The 17,517-nt window shown below is 37.3% G+C and overlaps 1 protein-coding gene across 3 annotated transcripts in view; it reads left to right on the forward strand.

The window, feature by feature from the left end:
* Positions 1 to 4,891, forward strand: part of FBXO4 (F-box protein 4) — a 117,531-nt gene extending 112,640 nt beyond the window's left edge. For 2 of the 3 annotated variants that reach the window (XR_011072210.1, XR_011072212.1), the window contains one exon: positions 4,723 to 4,755. The gene's annotated coding sequence lies outside the window, so the exon portion shown is untranslated. Of the gene's footprint in view, positions 1 to 4,722 lie in introns of all 3 variants that reach the window. The other variant, XR_011072211.1, reaches the window with a different exon arrangement.
* Positions 4,892 to 17,517: the final 12,626 nt, after the last annotated feature.

A 17,517-nucleotide genomic window follows, 5' to 3' on the forward strand; every position in this document is an offset into this window, starting at 1 on the left:
GGGCTCTTTGGTGGGGTTTATGGCAGACTATGGGAGGGCTCACGCCAAGGAGCACTTCCCAGAACCTCCGCTGCCAGAGTCCTTGTCCCCACAGTGAAACAGAGCCACCCCCCGCCTCTGCAGGAGACCCCCCAACACCAGCAGGTAGGTCTGGTTCAGTCTCCCCCAGGGTCACTGCTCCTTCCCCTGGGTCCCGATGCACACATTACTTTGTGTGTGCCGTCCAAGAGTGGGGTCTCTGTTTCCCCCAGTCCTGTCGAAGTCCTGCAATCAATTCCCACTAGGCTTCAAAGTCTGATTCTCTAGGAATTCCTCCTCCCGTTGCCGGACCCCCAGGTTGGGAAGCCTGACGTGGGGCTCAGAACCTTCACTCCAGTGGGTGGACTTCTGTGGTATACGTGTTCGCCAGTCTGTGAGTCACCCACCCAGCAGTTATGGGATTTGATTTTACTCTGATTGCGCCCCTCCTACCATCTCACTGTGGCTTCTCCTCTGTCCTTGGACGTGGGGTATCCTCCTTGGTGAAGTCCAGGGTCTTCCTGTCAATGATTGTCCAGCAGCCAGTTGTGATTCTGGTGCTCTCGCAAGAGGGAGTGAGAGCACGTCCTTCTACTCCGCCATCTTGGTTAATCTTACATGGCAAAAGGGTTAGCTCTGTTTATAAAGAATTAAAGCTATAGCTTTTACACATAATCCTACTTTTAGTAACAATCAGCTAGTATTCAATTTGCCTCAGCAGTTACATTGAGTTTACTCTGACGTCCTGTAGTTCATAATTCTTTATCATGTTTACTCTGACATTGTTTTTTTCATAATTCTTTATCAGATATTTTTCTGACATACTGTTTTTCATAATTCTTCATCAGTACATCCTACGGTTGTCCCTGACAGCAAATCTTACACATATGATTAGTCACATCCTTCAGTATTCCTCAGTGAGCTTAGATTGTTTTGTTTACCCACACAGAAAAGCATGGGGGTAGCTGGGGAATAAAACCACACAGTCTTCTGACACCCCCCAGAATGTTTTGGGCCATTGGGATGGGATAGCTAAACAGTGAATGGTATGGGAGTGTGTGGATGAGGGAGAGGAGAGAAGCTCAGGTTATTTGGATATTGTACTTTTAGTTTCTCCATGAGAAGAACATAAGGAAGCAAACAAGACTCAGATTATTTTGCAAGTAGATAATTAAAAACAAATACCGGATTTAAAAAATGAAATATAGATGTCAATTTCCATAATGGTATCCAAGTAACTGCCAACATCAAGTATAAATATAACAAACTTCGATCTTCTTATCTATACAGTAAGTGCCCTACATATAAACCTTCAAGTTCCAAACTTTCAAAGATGCAAATGTGCATTGGCATGTCCAATTATGTAAGTTAGTTCACGTGTCTGGCACATATTGTCACATGTGTGCATCACCTACAAGTGGTTGTGCTTTTGTGTACTTTACAGTACAATACTGTATATAGTACAGTAGTGCAGTATCTTTATTTCAAGCCCAGGATGTCCAGAAGCAAGCATAAAAGCAGTGCTGATGAGAAAAAAGCTGTGGCACAGAGAAAGGACGAAGAGAGACAAGAGGAAGAAGAAGTAACTGAGGAACCAAAGAGATTCACGATGCAGGAAATGGCAAGGGAATTTTCTTTATTTGAGGAGGCACTTAGTTTTTGAGGAAGAGGACCCAAATGTAGAACGGTACACAAAGTTTGCAGCAGCCATTCAGAATGCAATCCGGTTCTTCCGTGTCATCTATGACGAGAAAAAAAGTACTACTACCCAGACATCACTGGATTGTTTTTTCAAGAGGGTAGACAGAATTGAATCCAGCAAGGAACCAGAATCTGTGCCATCAACGTCAGGTGTGAGTGAAATTGCACCTTGCCCTCCGTCTCCTATTGCTGACGATCCTTCAGCTCTACCATCTCCCACCTCCTCTCCCTCCTCCAGTCAGTAACTCTTCTTGCCTGTTCACTCGATTCCAGCCCCTGTATGCCAACTGTTGTACTGTACTACTGTACTTTTCAAGGTACTGTACTGTAAGATTAACAATGTTTTCTTTATTTTTTGTTTTTGTTTGTTTTTCATGTATTATTTTTGTGAAAAGTATTATAAACCTATTACTATAGCCGATAGTATATAGCCAATTGTGTTAGTTGGGTACTATAACTAACAGTACTATATGGCCGATTGTGTTAGTTGGGTACCTAGGCTAACTTTGTTGGACTTACAAACGCGCTGTTGGAACGGAACTCGTTTGTATGTAGGGGACTTACTGTACTTTCAGATCCATTGTCTGAATTTGAATGTCTTCCCAGCTTTATTTCCCTATAATAGTGATTTGGCGCTGTGGAGAGAGGAGGAGAGCGTGAACCCACATTGTAGGACCACATAGCTGAATATCTTAAGGGACTTTTCAGAGTTTCAGACATCTTCCTAGAAATTGTCATACTAGGATTGAGTTTTATAGTTCATAGATGGTATGTATAGTATTAGATGTAGCATACACCTCAAATATTTTGCGCTAATAAACCCATGGAAAAGGTTGAGATCAATTTTTATAAGGTAATCTGCTATTTTATAGCATTTCTGTTACTTTTGAGGATAACCCCCCTCCAATTCCTGTGTACCTCTTCTCCACAGACATCACAGGATGTGGGCACCTGCTGAGGGCAGAAGAAATTATAACAGCCTCACCCCTCTGGGTACAGTAGTTAGTTCATTTGGGTACAAGATCTATATTAAGCCAATTATTCTTCCCTGAATTGACATTCAGGTGCTGTGAGAAAGAAGTACTTTCTTTCCATGGACTTTCTAAGCTAAGTGTTTATGAATATGGTAATGTCAGTGGCCATTTTTGCCATCAGGCATAGATAGCGAATTTACAGATTGAAGTCAGACCACAGAGAGGAGCAAAGTGGAGAGATGGAGAATGACAGAGAGCCCTGAAATAATAACACCAGCCTGTAGTCCTAATCGTGTCTGAAGAAGCAACTTCTGCCACTGAGTTTATAGTTAACAGAATTCATCAGTCCCCCATTGGAGTTGGGTTATGTCTCCCTTGCAGTCAAAAGAACTGTGACAAATGCTGCTGTGCTACACACACAAACGCTTTTCTTCAGTTGGGTTGGCTTACTGTTGTCTGAATATGTACGTGCATTCTTTGCTTACGTTGTGACCTTACTGGTTCCTCAAATTTATTGGAAAACCCCACAGTCTATTTTTCTAAATTCTATTAATTCTTTTTTTAATATTTATTTATTTATTTATATTTTTGGCTGTGTCGTGTCTTAGTTGCAGTGCGCAGGCTCTTTGTTGCGGCACGTGGGCTTCTCTCTAGTTGACGCACAGGCCCAGTAGTTGTGGCGCATGGGCTTAGTTGTCCCACAGCATGTGGGATCTTAATTCCCCGACCAGGGATTGAACTGGTGTCTCCTGCATTGGAAGGCGTATTCTTTACCACTGGACCACCAGGGAAGTCCCTAGATTCTATTAATTCTTTATATCCAGTGTAAAGTCCTTTCTCCCTCAGTCTTCATTGACAACCTACACAACCTTCCTCTGAACTCTTTGCATTTATTTTTTGTGCCACTATATGGACATTTAATCCAATATTGCCTTATCATACTTCTTGAATTACAGTTTGTACTGTTATTTAATTTGTGTGTGTACCTCACCAATTAATTTATAAACTCATTGAGGAGACATATATTGCATTTTTCTTTCTCAAAGTTCCCCATAATGATACGCACATCATAAGAACTTGGCAAATATTTGCTGTCTGTTTGGCAGAATAAACTGAAACAGTGCCATATAACAAATAAATCTAAGCAGAGACTTTGGGGTGAGAGCCAGATCTATGAAATAATCAAGTCCGCCTTGGTATAATGATGCTATTTCATGTGTTCCTTGCTTGTCTTCTGGTGGGTATGTAGGGGCAAAGTATAAGAGCAAAGTTATGTCTACAGGAGAAAGAGGACATTAGAATATGAGATTAGTCTATGTTACTGAGAAGAAAATAATGCTTTGATGAGGTGTCAGTAAACTATACTCGTCTGTCACCTATTTTAGTGAATAAAATTTATTGGAACACAGTGCAGAGACCATATGGCCTGTACAGACAAAAATGTTTACTGTCTGGCCCTTTAAAGAACAGTGGTTTGCTGACTCCTGGCTTAGATAAGTGTGCTTACTTCTCAACTGAAACAGGGAGAAAATCAGCCACAACAATTTATTGTGGGAAAATTGAATAGAAATTTATACATCTACCAACAGCCTTTGAGTAGCCTCTGTTTGCATCTCACCCTGACATGAAGCTCTCAAGTTATAACATATAAAATGGCTCAAGGAGGGGTCAGGACCACCTTCTTGGGTGGGGAAAGTTGGAGTTTGCACAGGATAGAAGTGAGATACTAGACTGGAGAACAGGAAAAAGGGGTTGAAAGAGATAAAGAGGAGACAGAGGTATAAGCAAGAAACTAAAATACAGGCCAGTAAGCTACTTCTATCACAGGTAGATAAAGTTACAAGCATTTTTTTTTCTTTCCATATTGTAATTCTTTTTGAGATATACCTGATCGTTGAGTAAAGAATTTCATCTTTCCAGGGTGGTGCTCTGATACGTCTTGGGTCTGGGGAATATTTGGGAGGAAGAGGGTAATATAGAAAAGCTAATCTTATTCCTCTATCGTCATTTGATTCTGCTGACTGTGAAGAAGCAACCTACCCTGAGTTCTCCAGCTGCAAGGAACTGAATTCTGCCAACCTGGGAGAATTCTGAACTTGAAGAGGACCCCAAGTGTCAGATGAGACCTCAGCTCTGGCCAACTCCTTGATCGCAGCTTTGTGAGATACTGAGCAGAGGACTTTCCTAAGCTGTGCCTGGGTGATGGATGTAGTTTCAAGCTCCTAAGTTTTTGATAATTTGTTATGCAGCAGTAGAACACTAATATACCTCCCTGACTACACACTCTGTCCCCTGTCCCTGCTTTGTTTTCTTCCATTACCTATACACGTTTTGAATTCTGAATAACTTGCTGTGCATGTGTTTTCATCATCAGTTTCTCCCGCTTAAGTGTAAGTGCTGGTATTTTGGTCTCATTTGTTTACTGCTCTGTCACCAGTATTTAGAAGAGAAACTGGAACATAATAAAAATATGTATTTGTTCAATGAATGTTCTTCTGACTTCTTTTTTTTTTTTTTAATTTTATTTATTTATTTATTTATGGCTGTGTTGGGTCTTCGTTTCTGTGCGAGGGCTTTCTCCAGTTGCAGCAAGTGAGGGCCACTCTTCATCGTGGTGCGTGGGCCTCTCACTATCACAGCCTCTCTTGTTGCGGAGCACAGGCTCCAGACACGCAGGCTCAGTAATTGTGGCTCACGGGCCTAGTTGCTCCGCGGCATGTGGGATCTTCTCAGACCAGGGCTCGAACCCGTGTCCCCTGCATTAGGCAGGCAGAGTCTCAACCACTGCACCACCAGGGAAGCCCCTTCTGACTTCTTTATTCTTGCTTTCATTCAACTGACTTCCATATTTCCAAGTTTCCCAAAGCAAAACTTTTATCTCTTCAACTTCTATCTTAAGAGGAACTTATCTCTCAGCAAAGGAGAAAAATATGGCAGTCAATTTCTCAAAGATGGAGGTTTGCAAATAATCTCACTGCCCAAAGGACAGGACATAAGAATGAGATTGAGATTAATTATGAGTGAGATCAGGTTAATTACTACCTATGCACAGGTTAATGAATGAGATAGGTTAATTACTACCTATGCACAGAATAATTAATTTTTAAAGAAAAAAGAATCAGAGTGAATAAACTCTACAGTTTCAATTTTTTAATGCTTTTCCCAGAATGAACGGTTAAGTAATTTCATACACAAATGTGAAATTAATTGCTTATGCTTTTAGCAAGTTTAATTCATGAAGAAGTTAAGGACTGGTTTTCCTTTAGATATTCTAAGAGGCATATCTGGAAAATATCATGAGAATTGGTGTGTGAGGATATCAGTAACTAATCAAAGGTATTTGCCTAAGATACATGATGTGTGGATCTAAGATGGTGAGAGATGAAGGGAGATGAGGAAAGAGTAGGAATAGGTACTGTGTTAGGTACAGTTATGATCTCTGCTGAGGAACTCTTGCCCTGGCTTCAGGTTTTTCTAGTCAGTGGGCCTATCAGATGAATACATATTGGCAACAGGTGGTAAACATAATAAAGCAATTAGTGAGTGAATATCTTTGGACCTGCTATTCAGTTTCATGGCTGAATGATTGATCTTGTTCAAGATGACAAAGCAATCCAGGGTTGTGCTAATTTTATATTAGGGTCATACAGGCAGTATTGTCCTCAGCCTAGGGCAACCTGGGGCCTTATGCTTTAGAAGACCCACTTTGGCCCTCCTATGTCTGGATTCCTCAATACAATTAAAGACACTAGGAGGCTGAGAGGACATGCCTAACTGGAACCTTTACAAACTTGCACTCTACTGCCACCCCACCAGTATCACACCATCAAAGTTGATATGCAAGGAAAAACAAACAAAAGAAGTCTAATATTGTCTAGTATTGACTGGACTGATCAGTCCTCCTTTAGATTTTATGAAATAATGGGAAAGCTTTGACCACTCAAATAATTTCAGCCAATAAACAGCTGAATCCAACATGAATCTAGAATGACATTTGAACTTGTGATCCTCCTAGTCCTGACTGAGGAGGGAGATGAGACAGCAATTAAGAAACTCTCATTTGGGAACCCTCTTGCACTGTTGGTGGGAATGTAAATTGATACAGCCACTATGGAGAACAGTATGGAGGTTCCTTAAAAAACTAAAAATAGAACTACCATATGACCCAGCAATCCCACTACTGGGCATATACCCTGAGAAAACCATAATTCAAAAAGAGTCATGTACCACAATGTTCATTGCAGCTCTATTTACAATAGCCAGGACATGGAAGCAACCTAAGTGCCTGTCGACAGATGAATGGATAAAGAAGATGTGGCACGTATATACAATGGAATATTACTCAGTCATAAAAAGAAACGAAATTGAGTTATTTGTAGTGAGGTGGATGGACTTAGAGTCTGTCATACAGAGTGAAGTAAGTCAGAAAGAGAAAAACAAATACCGTATGCTAACACATATATATGGATCTAAAAAAAAAAAAAAAGGTCATGAAGAACCTAGGGGCAAAACGGGAATAAAGACACAGATCTACTAGAGAATGGACTTGAGGACACGGAGAGGGGGAAGGGTAAGCTGGGACAAAGTGAGAGAGCGGCATGGACACATATACGCTACCAAACGTAAAATAGATAGCTAGTGGGAAGCAGCTGCATAGCACAGGGAGATCAGCTCAGTGGTTTGTGACCACCTAGAGGGGTGGGATAGGGAGGGTGGGAGGGAGGGAGATGCAAGAGGGAAGAGATATAGGGACATATGTATATGTATAACTGATTCACTTCATTATAAAGCAGAAACTAAGACACCATTGTAAAGCAATTATACTCCAATAAAGATGTTAAAAAATAAAATAAAATAAAAAACAAAATAAAGAAACTCTCATTCACATGCTAGCAGCAAGAAATGGGACACAAGTTGAGGTTTCATTTATTTTAAGAGGTGCCTTGGATCCAGGATGCTGTGTGATAATGTTCTTAATCTGACAAAATTGGTCAATTCTGCTATACCTTAACTCGTAGGATTTATACCTGTCAAACTCTGATTGACTTGGGAAATCCAACATTGTACAATCATAGTATCCTATATTATAACATCCAAATGACTACATTTCCTGTAACTCTAAGAACTTGTTAGGATATACATCACAGTGAATAATCTCTTATTCCTGTATGATAACATTGTGTTTTATAATATGCACACACACACACACATACACACAGGGTGACCCTTATTTTCAAGCTTCTTTATGTGCTCAACAATGCAATTAGGCCTGGACAAGTTGAAGATATAGTTTTGATCTCAGTTAGCATCCAGATGATGTCTTCTGAATTTCCTGCACAATAGTAATGAGCACAAATGCACAGAAAGAGTAATTAGAGAAACAGAGATTCAAACAGGGCTCTTCACCTCTGTTATTCTGCTTTTCATAGTAGAGTTTCCTGATTAGAAACCAAGGGGCAGCAAAAGAGCACTGGACACTTGACAAGGGAAGGGAAGAAAGGAGAAGGGAAGAGAAGTCGATAAATGAAAGAATGAGGTATGCAGACAGGAAAAGATGGTGCACTGTGGAGGAGCAATGAGACAGATTTTTTAATGTTATAAATTCATATATGACTAACCCTATGCACTGGGATACAGGGATATGTCTGTTTATTGCCATTCATTCATTCAATAAATAATTACTGAGTAACTACTATGTGCTAGGCACTATTATGTGTGTATTTCCACCATGGACAAAAGAGGAAAAGATGGTGCCCTCAAGGGTCTTATATCTGAGTGGGGGAATATAAAATGAATAGGGAAACCAAATAGTAGGTTACAGTGCTGTGGGCGAAAAAGGTAGAGGAGGGTCAGGAGGATCAGGGTGTCGAGGATCAGAGAAAGGATCAGGTTGCAGTATTAAATACAGCAGTCAGGGCAGGGCAGGACGCCTTAGGGCGGCAGTATTTAAACAAAGACTGTAGGAGGTGAGGAGGTTATCCAGGCAGTTCTCTGGGGGAGGGGAGGGTTTTCCAGCAAAGGGAACAGCTAGGGCAAAGGCCTCTGTGGAGGAAGAGGAGGAGTTCAGTTTTGAACATGTCAAGTTTGGCATGCTATTGGACATCCAAATAGAGATGTCAAAGCAGCAGTTGGATATATGAGTCTGGAGTTTGGGGAGCAAGGTCTGGACTTGAGATAAGAATTTAGGAACATTAGCAAAAAGAGGGTATATCTCAAACCGCAAGCCTGAATGAAATCACCAAGAGAGTGACTGTAGCTAAAGAAGTCTGAGGCTGTCCCAAAAGGCTTTAAAATTAAGAGGTTTGGGAGACTCTGGAAAACAAGCCAAGGAGATGGAGGAGAGGTTCACTAAGGGAAGGAGGAGGAGCACAGTTACTTTCTTCTCCCCATTGTCAAAACTGGCTAATGTTGGTGAGTTGCAGACAGTACTTACTCTACCTAACAAAAGTCATCTCCTCCCCTGTAAGAGACAATAGAAACCACGGGACTCTGGCCAAAAAAAAAAAAAAAAAAAAAAATCTTGCTCTCAAGAAGTGTACCAAAGAAAAGACATGTTTTAAATGTGCCTAGAAATTTAGAAACATCTTTTGATTATTATCCTAGGGATACTATCATCAGAGCTCTTTACCTGAAAAACCCATTTTACTTATTTTTAAAGCAGTAATCTTATTTCTAATACTTTTAGTAATAGCACGGCTCTGTCAGCTAATGTATTTTTTTTTAATTCTCACATTCTAATGAAAAAAGACATTTGTCATCTAATGACTCTGTTAAATTAGCTAGAAATGAAGGCTGACCACTTCTTTTATGCTTGATAGAAACGTGCACATAAAATTAGTAGTAACTCAATTTCATCTCTTGGTAAAAGTGGTTAATAATTTGTATTTACATGTCTTTTAAATTGAAAAGGCTAAGGTGTGTATAAATGCAAAACCAGTCATTTTATTGTGCCAAGTATCAAAAGCTTAGATTAATTACAGACAGAAGCATTCAGCTCACTGCTAATAAGAGCTATGTCAAATGATTAGCATAAACTAGATAATGGAAATTATCTTGATTTACCATTGCTCAAAAGAGAAAATATTATCTCAATTATTCTTGATTTATTTGACCAAATTTTAAAAAGCTCAGAGATTGCTTCAGTTAAACAGTTTTTTTGTGTGTGCAGGGTAATTTCTATACATATTTTATGAAATCTACAGCAAATATCCCAAGGTACTACAGGCTTATCATTTTATCCTAGTTAATTAGATCAAATAAACATATCTACTCTTTGCTGTGAAGCAACTCATGATCAAATGTGTCTAGCAGGTTGAGTGTAGTTTGAAGTTAGTTTGGAAGAAAGCCTAACAAAGATCAGAGAAGCTGACCTCATTAGACACAGTAATATGTTTTGAGAAATTTAATTTAGGTTTAACAGTTATTCTATGTATAAATGTCATAGGAACTCATAAGACTGTTTGTAATAAGCAATAAACAGAGGAGAATTAAGAATAAACTATAAAAAGATGTTCTTCATTAGATTTTCGAGCTAGAAAAATATTTGACCTGGCAGTCAACATAGTCAAACAGTTGTGAGTGACTGAGGAGTTGCTGAGAGATCCCTGATGATTGCTAGTGAATGATATTCTTGGTCAACTTGGTTCTGCATGTTTATTAACATCTGAGGAGTAATACCCATAGCCAAAAGCACTGGTAAATTTTTTCCAAGGTGTTTGTTGGCTCAAACTGTAGATGGCTTTGCTTAGGAGGCTTGTTCTCTGATATTTGTTGAAATACAAAGACAGCTATTTCATAGATAATTGTCCTGTATTTATTTACATGACATGTTTCCATGTTTGGTTGCTATTGATGTGTTTACTGGCTCTGAGTTGATTTTTCATTCAGATTTTTAGCACTAAATAAAATACCAAAACCAAAACAAAATAAGTAAAATAAGGGATGCTTTTAATTTTGGATTAATTCTGACTAAACCAGTTTAAGAAAAAAAGTCTTGCTTTGTTTTTATCTATACATAGGAACAGGGCCAGGAGTAGGGTGAAGTGAATGGGGTACTTGCTCAGGTACAAGATTCAGGTGGACTGGGCCAGAGAATGAAGGATCTTTCTCCTATGGAATCTGAATGTTACTCTATAGGTGAGGAGTTAGCTAGGATGTTTGAAACAAAGCAGTGATGTGATCAAATCTTCCTTTCCCAAAACCTGCTCCTTCTCCAAAACTTATTGAAATAATAAATAAATAACAAGAGTAGGGAGTAGTAACAATGGTATGCCATGAATGTAATGTCAGTGGATTTCTAGTAGATAGAGGATGGATGAGATCAGATTAAAGAAGCCACCAAAGACTCTTAAACTTCCTAAGAAAGTAGTGAGGTGTTACAGCCTTTGCAGGAAATGAGGAAATGCTGGCCTACTCCTTTAAGACTTCCTACTTTGGAGGGGTTAGAGTTAGTTGGTGCCAGTGATGAGAAGGGTCAAGACAGGGACCATTCCTCTAGGTTCCCCTAACCATAAGAATCACTTGAAGACAAACTCAGTCAAACAAGAGATACATCTAAATAAAAACTCATCATCTATATCATGATAGGAAAGGACCTGATGTTTAGCCCTGAAACTCTTTAAATAAACAAAGTATAAACAACTGTTGTGTGTTTACAAAATGAAACAAACATACTTTTTGAAATTATGATAACGCTTAAAAATAATCACAGATAATAATAAAAACATTCCAGATTATAAACAAAAAACAAAACAACACTAAAGAGAGGATATGGGTGTTAAAGATGGTATAGATATGCTAATTATTTTGTCTATCATTGAAAGAGCAAATAAAGGCTGTTTTTCATTCTTGACATTAATAATTAGAGACTAGTGATTTGATTGTAAGACTTACAAGTAAAACAGCATGTTTACCTTCCAAGTTACTGGAGCTAAAAGATATCAAAGAATATATGGACTATATAGCACAAGACTAAAAACAAACAAACAAGAAAGGCAAGGAGGCAAAGCATAACATGACACTTAGGATATTACATGTAAATGGGAACACGCAATGAGATAGGATGGGGAAGAGGCAGTAATTAGCAAGTCCTGTATCAGACTTGCCCCAAATCTCAGATACTGTGTCAGGGGAAATGTATAATTTCTTTTAGGTTCATCTGTGAACACTCACTCTTTTATGAAGGTAATTTGAAGGATGCTCTGAAAAATGATTTCCTTCTCATGATTCAGTTTCTGAGGCCCAAAAGTCCACCAACAGAATATACTCCCTCTTTCCTTTAGCTTAGAAGTTCTTTCTAGAAAGCCATTAGATATTTTCCAATTTCATCATAAATCAATCACCCAAATTATTATTTTTTTGCTTTCAAATATATTTTAGTGTTTTTATCCAGTTATCAACCACCAGTGCCTTAGCTGAAGCAGTTTATCATAAAGTTTCTCAAGATTAAGTGTGAATAAGATAACATTCTGGCATGGCTCAGATAAGTGTTGACAGCCAATATGTTTGGAGTAATGATTTCCTTGCTGAAGTTTCCACTAGTATGAAATAAGAAAATAGAAAAATATAGTGAATTTCTAGAACAGTTAAATATACTCATTTGTTTCTGATGTAATGGATTATTTTTATTTATTTTTATTTTTTAAAATTTATTTTAACTTTTTATTTTATATTGGAGTATAGTTGATTAACAATGTTGTGTTAGTTTCAGGTATACAGCAAAGTGATTCAGTTATACATACACATGTATCTATTCTTTTTCAAATTCTTCTCCCATTTAGGTTATTACAGAATACTGAGCAGAGTTCCCTGTGCTATAAGTAGGTCCTTGTTGGTTATCTATTTTAAATATAGCAGTGTGTATATGTCAATCCCAGCCTCCCAATCTATCCCCACGCTTCCCCCTGGTAACCATAAGTTTGTTCTCTAAGTCTGTGAATCTATTTCTGTTTTGTAAATAAGTTCATTTTTGTCATTATTTTTAGATTCTGCACATAAGCAGTATCATGTGATATTTGTCTTTCTCTGTCTGACTTACTTCACTTTGTATGATAATCTCCAGGTCGGTCCATGTCACTACAAATGGCATTATTTCATTCTTTTTAGTGGCTGAGTAATAGTCCATTGCATATATGTACCACATCTTTATCCATTCAACTGTTGATGGACATTTAGGTTGCTTCCATGTCTTGGCTATTGTAAACTGTGCTGCAATGAACGTTGGGGTGCATGTATCCTTTTGAACCATGGTTTTCTCCAGATATATACCCAGGAGTGGGATTGCTAGAGTCCACTGGGTTTCAGTGTTAAAGATTCCTTTGTTTTAGGCAATGAGTCACTATTGGGTAGCAATTTTTAAAGTGTCCATACTTGGCAAAATCGACTATTTCTATTAGTAACTCTGCTAGTTTACCTTTATTTCTTTTAATATTTTACTGTTAATTGAGGTCAGAGAGACTCCCATTCATTTTTTTACTTAAGCACCTGATATCTATTGAGGTCCTACTATGTGTCAAGCACTGGTCTTGGTCCTGGGAACACAGCAGAGAATAACAAAAGTGTTTACTCTCATGGATCTTAAATGCTGCTGAGGGTGGAGTCAAGCTACAAGCAAATAAATATATAATATATCGAATGGCCATAAGTTCAAAGAGAAAAGTGAAGCAGAGTAAGAACACAGTGAGTGGTGAGGTACCATATTAGATAAGGCATATTTGAGTAAGTATCTTAATGGTAAGAAAACATTCTAGAACAGGGACAGGGGCATTGTCTGCTTTGCATATTCGAGGAACTGTGAGGTGGTCTTTCAGGCTGGAACATAGTGAACTAGGAGGTGGTAAATGAGATGAGATTTAAGGAATAGTTCATATCTCTTAATACAATGCCTTGCATACAATGTAATTCAATAAATTTTTGTTTTCCTCCCGTACTCTATACCTGTTTTCACGTATTGATAGAAAACCCAAATTATAAGAACTTTGAACAGTCAAGGAAAGAGGCAGTAGGATGACTGTGCTAATTAGGTTATATGACAGACATTTTCCACAACTTGAAGAAGTTAAATTTATAGTGCTAACATTTTGACAAAAATATATGTAAAACTCATGATAAAATAAAAATAAGTAACTAAAAAATTATATTGGCTAAGATGTATTGAAGATAGCAATATTTTGAATTTTTTCCAACTCTTTTTGAGTTTATCAGTTTGAATAAGTTGCTTCTGGGTAAAAGAGTAAAGGATACAATTAACAGTCATTTTGGTCTTGATAAGTCCATCTGGGCATACTTTCCGGAAGTTGACAAATACATTGCTCTCTTGACTGTGTAACAAATTCCTTTGCAATTCAGGCCAATTCTTCTCTCAATGATACTGAGGAGCACACATTGAGTGTCAGACAAGAGATCATCGAAAATAACTTTTGATGATGGATGAGTGTGACAGTTTACTAATATAATCAGAATGTGATTTTTACCATATAACTTGGAAGGAGTTCAAAGAATTGAGTGACATTGGTACACAAAACTTCTTCCATTTCTATTCATATAATTTCTCAGCAATTATGTCTATCAAAAATGTGTAATAGGCATGGAGTGTCTGTTACACTCTGTCTCATCCTAGAAATAAGCAATATTTATCCATAGTGAACCAGTTGCAAAAAACAACTATACCCACTAGCTTATATTTTCAATAAAGTTTTACTTTTCTATATCTAATAATTATCAGTGTGTAAGTCATACTGATTGTTTACTGATAATTGTAATAATAAATGAGTTAAGAAGAAATATTTTAATACAGCTTTATGGTCTTAATAAATTTTAAAACAGCATTTTAATTTATATACAGATTTTTGTGCCCCAAAAGCAAGATAGACTGATTAACAAAAGAATTTCAAATATAACAATAGATTGGATTAGGGTAAAATTCTATGGGGAAAAGTGGAATAGAAACACAGTTTCAAGCAGAAAAGGAAGGAGTGTAAAATTTCTGCTTGTAAAGAAGAGCTAAGTCAAATATTTAATTAAAATGGACAATGATGTTTATCCTTTTGGACATATTTAGAAGAAAGACTGTAACAATTGTATTTACATGTCAATATTTAAATATACCAGAAGTTATATTGTTTACAAGTATTTAAGCTTATGATAAAATATAATAGTTTTTAAGTTAAAAATGTGCAAAGAGTTACACAGTTTGCCAAAATTCTTTCTAGTAGTACAAGGGAAAAAAAGAAAGTTGGAGGTCATTGTCCTGTGGTATTTCTTGATATAGCCCTTATATGTAAACACTTTCCAATTCTCTCCTGTCTCCCTTGCAGTAAAGGAGCTGAAATAAAATCGAATCCTAAGGAAACTCCAGCAGTTATAATAAAACTAAAAAGGATTTCCATTTCTTATCACTGACAATGAAGTCAAGCAAGCTATGTGCTCTTGAAATCCTGGCATTCTCTAAGTTGAAACAAAATGTTCTGAGGCTAAAGCTGAATAATATCAATTTTCTTACTTTTTAGAAAAAAATATCTTAATCAATAGACTTTTTCTATTTTTTTTCCCTCCTAAAATTTTATTAAAACCTTTGGTGACAGCTGGTTTTAGTCTATTAGTGACATTTAGCTATTGAATTACCTAACTTAGTATTATTTATTATACTATATAATAATATATAAATTTATTGTTTATCTTATAGTATATAATATATATGTATATAATTTATTATTTATATATTGTTTATTATTATTATAAGTAGGAAATAAATATTTGTAGGAAAACTTGGAAACAGTTCATCATATTTTATTTGTTAAGTCATTTTCTTTTCAAAGTTTTTATACCAATGATTTTTACTTTATATTGTGTGTGTGTATAATTTTTTTTTTTTTTTTGGCTAAGAAAGTAGTTTTTAATTTGTTTAAGTGAATTAAATGTCCAGATTTCAAAGTGTGGTACAAAGATCATGGTGTTCTGAAAAGATCTCCATGAATTCTCTACCATCTGAACAAATTTGAGAACCATTAAGATGGATGATTGTAAACTATTAAACAATCTAAAGAAACCAGCTAGTTTTATTTAGGGTGTCAAAATGACTAAAGTTTTGTCCATATGCACAATACATTTAGTTTAGAACAATACACATTTCTTTATAAAATTATTATACTAGTGGAATTTCTCCAGGAGGACTTAGTCTCCAAACATGATGCTTATTTTCTTAAATAATTATAAAGACAACTCAAGATGAAATTCTGGATTTCCAAGGACCTCATTAAGTAGTGTTGTATAGAATAAAGTTTCCTATAATAATGAAGAATTATTAAACATAATTTCCTCTCACTAGTAAAAAACCAGAACTCTATTACTTTATGTCCCCCCAGCATGTGCTTTTTTAGTTCTGCCTGTGAATCAATAGTTCTGTTTAAAACTTCATGTCCATTGACAGGTGTTCCTGATGAGCTAGCTTTTTGCATTAGCCTGTTCCAGGAAGCATCTCCTTTTCTACTACATTATCATATCTTTAGAGTTGACTCAATGTATCAACTGTATATAGCTTTATAATGAAGATGAGGTGATTTGAAATCACTTAAGTAAAAGCCTGCTTATGGAATTTATGGAAACATCCCAAGTGTTCCAATTTTCACTTTCTCATGAATTCTGAGTGAAATGTCTTCTTATTTGAGTTACAGGTGCAGTTCTTTTTTTTTTTTTTAAACAGTGTGTCAGGTCAGAGGTGGATTTCAATGAATCTTACATTTTTTCTCAGCTTTCATTAATGCCCAAGTGGTACATTTAAGGATTTCTTTTTAGGTGTAACACACATTTGATGGCTCAATCTTAATAGCACAGCTTGATCAACTTTTATGTATGCATGTATATGCAGAGACAGAACATTTTTAGCCCCTCGAAGGTGTTCTTCCCAGTCAGTATTGCAACTCGAGTAACCACCTCTCTGCGTTCTGTCACCATTGATTAGGTTTACTCGTTCTTGAACTATATAAATGTTATCATGCAGTATGTCATCTTTGTGTCTGTTTTCTTTCACCCCACATAATGGCTGTACAGAGTATAGTTCATCTCTTTAAAGGCAAACATGAGGCTAATAAATGAGAGAAGATTAAAAAGATGTTATTTTTTTTTTCCTAATTGAAAAGAAGATAATCCCCTAGACAAGATTCTGGAGATCTGTCAAGGCCTGCCTCTGGAGGAGTTCGTCTTAGGGTGTGGTAGTTTGTGCTGGCTCCCCAGCTTCTGGGCACAGGGCAGGATGGCACTGACTGCCACCTTGTGGTTACGCGGGGCCACTGACTCGTTTTGGAAAATGTGTGTCATGTACAGAAATGACACGTATCACTTTTGAGGGGGAACATTTAGTTGCTGCTGCCTGACTCTCCAGAGCTTCTCTCTCTGTCTGCCAGGGTAACCAACATGTTCCAGACAGGGGATGCTTCATTTGCCTGGGTCTTGAATGAGGATGGTGCAGAGCAAAACCACCAGCTGGTGGACATTCATGTGAGAAAGAAACGTTTGTTGGTTTAGGCTGCTGGAGTTTGGTGGTTCTTTGTTACCAAAGCATAACATTCTATGCTGACAGATTCCAAAGGTGAGAAGGAAAAGTTGGGTAAGACCTCAGCTTATATTCCTGGCTGATAAAAGTTTCAGACATGGTATCGGGACTTACGAACAACCCCCGAAGGGGTCCATGTCTCTTCCGTTGCTTTGTGTACAGTTCCTTAGCAGACAGCTCTTTAGCAATCACTTTATTCAAAGCTCAGTGACATTCTTGGGCTGGTTCTTTTATCAGCACCGCTCTCTGATACTTTCCTCTGACTTGCCCTAAAAA

Source organism: Eschrichtius robustus, chromosome 2, assembly GCF_028021215.1.
Source record: "Eschrichtius robustus isolate mEscRob2 chromosome 2, mEscRob2.pri, whole genome shotgun sequence".
In the NCBI taxonomy this organism is placed as follows: Eukaryota; Metazoa; Chordata; class Mammalia; order Artiodactyla; family Eschrichtiidae; genus Eschrichtius; species Eschrichtius robustus.